Here is a 6957-nt window from a genome sequence, read left to right as displayed (position 1 = left end):
AGGGGCTCTAAGGAATCCAAATATCAACAAAACACAAATTAAATTAAAAGTCATTTTGAAAGGAATCGACCTCAGCTGAGGTTTGATAAACTATGATGGGATATAAATCCTGAGAATCCATAGAAAGGGTTCATCTAGACCCCATTTCCTTCTGATTGGTGCCTAAAGATAAATGAATGAAGCTCTTTGTCATAAAGCTTTATTATTGATTATTATGACATGGGACATTTATTTTACTCAGTGGTCCAAACAGTTTGGGTTTGCAAACACAACCCATCGCCTCTATTTTGGATGGTAATTTTTTGATTTGTATCTACAAACTTGGTCAATAAAGTTGATTATGATTTATGAACTTTCAATGAGAGTCATGTAACTAGAGTATCATAAGCCTTTGGTCCAGAAGAGCAGCTCCACTGTAATTTTAATGTTTCAATTAGAAGGATTCAGTACCATATTGTTCCCTTATGACAGCACAGATAAACTGGAATCGGAACTGGACTGAGTCGGAGGCGTGGTTCCTCCGCTGCTCTCGTAGTGAAACAGCTCAGATGTCCCCTTCTTCTTATGTTCTGCTTATTCAATTTGCCCTGAAATAACCACCTGCTTCTTGTAAAGCAGTGATGCGAATCATCCATGACATCACGGTGCACGCCTTATTTTGCACGCTGCAGATGGGCATACGGAGGTTCTGGTTTCTGTCTTTTGGTTTATTAATCCTCTTAGTGATTGAACATTGAGCGGCACAGACTTTGTCATCCAGGTTTTCACTACTCAGGCAGAAGTTGCTCTGTGGTTTTGTGGAGAGTTATGATCAAATGCAAATGGATGAAATGCATCATGACATTTGAAAGATAAACATATTTGATGATTAGCCTACATAGGCACAACCTGTCATTGGATAACTCAGAGAGAACCCATGCTTGCTCGGGAAGAAAATACTAATATCTAAAAGCGGAATTATTTCCTTTCTGCAGAACTCACTCAGATTCACATCAAAAATCGAACTGTAAACTCGGCGGAACTCTAGAGGGCTGCAGGGCTCTGGATTAAACTCAGATGTGAAAAATTAAACTTGGATTCTGTATTTTCTTGAATTTTCTCTGAATGTGTGAGCAGAGGTGGGAACTATCTACTTCCATTTTCCCAGTAACATTTACTTGACTTAAGCTTTAGAAAAAAAAAAGTTTCCCTTTTGAAGTGAGGTGGTTATGAAAGTTTGTTGTGTACTGGCATCGAAATAAAACAGCTTAACTAGAGCTTAACTATTGTTAATGATTATATATTGTTTGATCATAATTAACCTCTATGTGAAATGATTTCTAAAACTCCTACATCGCTGAGAAGAGTTTGATATGTACAGTACGACGCAGTATTAGGGCGAGGCAAAAGATTTTTTTCTTCTATTTCAAGAATAAAGTCGTAACATTACGAAATAAAGTCAGAAAATTACGAGAATGGAGTCATAACATTACGAGAATAAAGTCGTAAAATTACGAAAATAAAGTGACAACGAGAATAGTCATAAAATTACGAGAATAAAGTCGGAAAATTACGAGAATAAAGTCGTAACATTACGAGAATTAAGTGACAGCGAGAATAGTCATAAAATTACGAGAATAAAGTCGGAAAATTACGAGAATAAAGTCATAAAATTACGAGAATAAAGTCGGAAAATTACGAGAATAAAGTCGTAACATTACGAGAATTAAGTGACAGCGAGAATAGTCATAAAATTACTAGAATAAAGTTGGAAAATTACAAGAATAAAGTCGTAAAATTTACAAGAAACAAGTTGTAGTTCATGATAACTCTTACAAGAAGCACTTTCTTCCTAAAATGGGGAATGTGGAGCATCATGTGAAGTTATACTTTGGTTCTGGTTTGACAAATCAGGAAATCTTTTAGCAGCAGCATCAAACTGGTCAGGATGTCAACGTGGACTCAGGTTGCTGATTGGTGGAGCTGGTCGGCCGTCATCTGCTGGGCGGAGCTCACGGCTTTCTTTCTGAAACGAGTTGTTGTATAATGACTTTATTCTCGAAATTGTAGAACTATTCTCGTTGTGAATTTTTTCTCGTAATATTACAAATTTATTCTTGCAATTTTACAACTTTATTCTCAGAATTTTCACGACTCTATTCTTGTAATGTTACAACTTTATTCTCGTAATTTTACGACTTTATTCTTATAATTTTACGAAATTATATTCGTAATGTTACGTTTATTCTCGCAATTTTTACAACTTTATTCTCGTAATTTTTGCAAATTTATTCTCGTAATTTTACAACTTTATTCTCATAATGTTACCACTTTATTCTCGTAATTTTACAACTTTATTTTCATAAACTTTAGACTTTATTCTCGTAATTTTACGACTTTATTCTCGTAATTTTTACGACTTTATTCTCGTAATTTTACGACTTTATTTTCACAATGTTAAGACTTTATTCTCGTAATTTTACAACTTTATTCTCATAATGTTAAGACTTTATTCTTGTAATTTTAAGACTTTATTCTCGTAATTTTACGACTTTATTCTCATAATGTTAAGACTTTATTCTCGTAATTTTAAGACTTTATTCTCGTAATGTTACAACTTTATTCTCGTAATGTTACTACTTTATTCTCGAAATAGAAGAATGAAAAACTATCTAGCCTGGCCTAATACTCTGTAGTAGATAAATATGGAAGGGAGGGATCGACTGTCGGATATTTGGTTACTGCCTGTACAGCTAAACACAGCCTCTCTCATGATGGCCTTTTGGCCCCAGTGGCCATTTCAGACATTGCAGCCACTCTGACTCCATCACTTTTACGCACATCTCTGCTTGCCTGTATCAGGAGCAGGTTTTCTCTAAATCAGATCATCCTTCTGACTCTGTATGTTTAATCTCTGCATTTCATGTATTTGCAGAATCTGGCTTCCAATCAATTACCTGGTTTTACTTTGTGAAATTAAAACTGAAAAGCTCCAAACTTCTCCAGATTTTTCAGAGCGGAGAGGAGTCTGTTTTTGTGTAGAGCCTGTTGATGAGAAGGGAAAATAAGAGGAGGAGAGAAAGAGAAAGAGGAGGAGGAGGAGGAGGAGGAGGAGGAGGACGGTCCTGGAGCCAGATGAAAACACAGCAGCGGGTTCTGGTTGCGCGCCGCTGTTAGATAATCGCATCTTTTCTTTGTTCACGCGCGGCGTGGAAAGGTGGAAACACTGATGGGAGGCTGGAGATCAGAGCATCTGCAAACTTCATGATGTCGGAGCAGCGCAGCTGATGCAGCTCCAGCTCCAGCTGAGGAGGAGCTTCTTTCTGCAGGAGGACGGAGCGGCTGCGCTCTGACAGGTGACCCAGCTTCACTTATCTTTTTATCCAACTTTATTTTATTCAGATGACAGGTTTGTTTAAGAGCAGCTTCACATCAGCACTGGCTCCCACTCTATCATGGAGTCCAGAAGTTCTCAGCAGGTTCAGCGGAGACTAATAAAGCAGCAGATTTTCATCGTAGTTTGATGGAAAAGGAAAAATGCGTCAGAGGATCCAGAAAGAAAGTGGAAACAGTGGCGGGATTATCCTTCAATGCGTCCTGATGCTTCTGACGCGAACAATGGGTTAAAATCAATACTTTGCAGGATTCAGATTAAAATCAGATTAACAGAGAGATACCCTGCTGCTTCAGATGTTTTTGGACATCAGTGATTTGATATTTATTAGTGTTTCACTGATGCCATTTTTTGGTCTAATACCGATACCTGGCTGTGCGGTATCAGCTGATACCAATACCATACCGATACCATCTGTTTGAAATTGGTATCAGCTGATACCAATACAGTTTGAAATAAATTGATGTGTGTATATATGAAGAACTGCATACTACGTGGATGTAAAATAATTGCCATCATGGCTTTGTCAAGCTGCTGCCTACCTTTATGAAGCAGGAAAAAGACATTAGTTGAATAAACTTTTGGCTCTCAAAAAGGTATCGGTGCCCTATTTGTTGGTACTGGCCGATACCGATGCCACCATTTTATTGCTGGATCGGGGCCCCACCCGATATTGGTATCGGTGCAACACTAATATTTATACCTTCTTTTTGGCTCTGGGATTTGATCTTTTCACACGATGCTGAGGGAATATAGCCTCGTGAGACCATCCTGATCTCGCGAGCTTTCAAGGTTTCACTCGCAGATCAGTCTGGAGACTCTCCGTTAAAGAAAATTTGGAGCCGTTCGCCAAACGAACGTCCAATCAGCGTTGGCTTTGAGGCGGGTTTAGGTGTGACGTAACGAGAAGCGCAACAGTTCAGTCTAAAGAACATGGCGGCTTCAGCCGATGAAACTAGCGCTAGCGTGGCTATCGAGCAAGTTTTATCGGAATTACAGAGTATTTCTTCGCTGAAAGAAGAGCAAAACACTGCTCTGGAGGCTTTTCTCAGAGGAAAAGATGTTTTTGCTCTTCTCCAGACTGGTTTCCTCAATAGTTTGATTTATCAATTGGCTCCTCTTCGTCGTTGCTCTGTTAGTACGTCATATGCTTTGTTGATCTGATTTGTTTATTTGGCCCGTCTATCACCAACATAGGCCAATCAGCTAACCAGTATTTTCGCACCTTCCCAAAATTACTTCAACGGAAGGTTTCCAGATGGATATGAGGAGCAAATCCATCTGACGGAGTCAGGTTAGAGGGAATATGGGAAGGTAATATTCTGTTTAGATAGAGTTTTCTAATACATTTTTTGACTTTCATTTTCCATTAAGAAATGGCAAGTTTTAAAACAGCTGGGGAGATTTGCTGAGGAAAAGTTGGATAAGATGGGGATTCGGAGTAATAATCTGTCTTAGAACAGATAAAACAAGTTTCAATGGTATGGAAGGCTAGACTGGCAAACATTTGGACCGCCACATATTCTTCCTGTTGGATCATTTACAGTGAAGAAAAGAAGTATTGAACACCCTCCTGTTTTGCATTTTCTCTCACTTAGAAATCATGAAGGATCTGAAATTGTCATCCTAGGTGCATGTCCACTGTGAGATACATAATCTAAAATAAAAATCTAAAAAAACACAATGTATGATTTTTTAACTATTTATTTGTATGATCCAGCTGCAAAAAAGTATTTGAAAACCCGAGAAAATCAATGTTAATATTTGGTTCAGTAGCATTTCTTTGCAAATATAGAGGTCAGAGGTTTGCACACACTGTAGGAGGGATTTTGGCCCACTCCTCTACACAGATCTTCTCTAGATCAGTCAGGTTTATGGGCTGTCACTGAGAAACGCGGAGTTTGAGCTCCCCCCAAAGATTCTCTATTGGGTTTAAGGCCTAGAGACTGGGTAGGCCATGCCAGAACCTTGATATGCTTCTTCCAGAGCCACCCCTCCTGGCTGCGTGCTTCGGATCATTGTCATGCTGGAAGACCCAGCCTCGACCCATCTTCAATGCTCACAACCCATGGCCCCGGTCATCCTCTCCTTAATACAGTGCAGTTGCTCTGTTCCATGTGCAGAAAAACACCCCCAAACCATGATGCTACCATCCCCATGCTTCACAGTGGGGATGGTGTTCTTGGGATGGTACTCATCATTCTTCTTCCTGCAAACACAGTTACTGGAATTATGACCAAAAAGCTCTATTTTGGTCTCATCTGACCACATGACTTTCTCCCATGACTCCTCTGGATCATCCAAATGGTCATTTGCAAAATTAGGACAGGCCTTAAAATGTGCTGGTTTATGCTAGGTAACCTTCCGTACCATGCATGATTTCACTCCATGACGCCTTAGTGTATTACCAACAGTAACCATGGAAACGGTGATCCCAGCTATTTGGAGGTCATTGACCAGCTCCTCCTGCGTAGTTCTGGGATGATTTCTCACCTTTCTTAGGATCATTGAGACCCCACCAGGGGATATGTTGCATGGAGACCCAGTCTAAGGGAGATTTACAATCATGTTCTTTTTCCATTTTCTAATGAATGCTCCAACAGTGGACCTTTTTTCACCAAGCTGCTTGGTTATTTCCCCCGTAGTCCTTTCCAGCCTTGTGACGGTGTACCGTTTTATCTCCAGTGTCTTTGGACAGCTCTTCGGTCTTTGCCATGTCAGTAGTTGGATTCTTACTGATTGTATGGGGTGGACAGGTGTCATGATTATATTAATTCTAAGGTCTGACCCCGAGATGCAGAAGACCAAACAGAGAGACCAGGGAAAAGTTCAAATAGGTTTATTTAGTTATGATGTGAGGAATCCAGTGCTGCTCTGAGCACTGCTCAACAGGGACTGAAAGGTGAGGGGAAGAGACTGCGGTTAGTTCAGGCTCAGTGGGAAATTAGAATCTTAGGTTTTAGAATTGGAGGACAAGATTGCAGACTCACTTCTCCGGGGAAAGATGTCCTTTATGGAATCCAGACTGTGAGGATTAAACCAGAGATTGTCTTGTTTGGTGATGGGTGGACTGGGTTACTCAGGCTGCAGTTGTTCCCTGGTGAATGAAGAAGCTGACTGCCACTCTGATTTCCTGCGGTACTTGAACGGGCTGTAGTGCTGAAGAAATCCTGGTTTGGTGTGAAGCTCAAACGACCTCTTGGGAAAGTTGATCCAAACTTCCTGTTTGGAGTGAACAGAGAAGCTGACTGCCACTCTGATTTCCTGCGGTACTTGAACGGGCTGCGGTGCTGATGAAACCTTTGCTCGGTGTGAAGCTCGAACGACCTCTTGGGAAAAGTTGATCCAAACTTCCTGTTTGGAGTGAACGGAGAAGCTGACTGCCACTCTGATTTCCTGCGGTACTTGAACGGGCTGCGGTGCAGATGAAACCTTTGCTCGGTGTGAAGCTCGAACGACCTCTTGGGAAAAGTTGATCCAAACTTCCTGTTTGGAGTGAACGGAGAAGCTGACTGCCACTCTGATTTCCTGCGGTACTTGAACGGGCTGCGGTGCAGATGAAACCTTTGCTCGGTGTGAAGCTC

The 6957-nt window shown here is 40.6% G+C and overlaps 1 protein-coding gene across 1 annotated transcript in view; it reads left to right on the top strand.

The window, feature by feature from the left end:
- The first annotated feature begins 3202 nt into the window (after positions 1 to 3202).
- Positions 3203 to 6957, top strand: part of LOC107085058 (potassium voltage-gated channel subfamily G member 1-like) — an 18058-nt gene continuing 14303 nt past the window's right edge. The window contains exon 1 of the mRNA XM_015375197.1: positions 3203 to 3335. The gene's annotated coding sequence lies outside the window, so the exon portion shown is untranslated. The remainder of the gene's footprint in view (positions 3336 to 6957) is intronic.

This window comes from Cyprinodon variegatus, unplaced genomic scaffold (assembly GCF_000732505.1).
Source record: "Cyprinodon variegatus isolate N-32 unplaced genomic scaffold, C_variegatus-1.0 Scaffold114, whole genome shotgun sequence".
NCBI classification, from domain to species: domain Eukaryota; kingdom Metazoa; phylum Chordata; class Actinopteri; order Cyprinodontiformes; family Cyprinodontidae; genus Cyprinodon; species Cyprinodon variegatus.
This window is presented reverse-complemented; position numbering and strand designations above follow the sequence as displayed.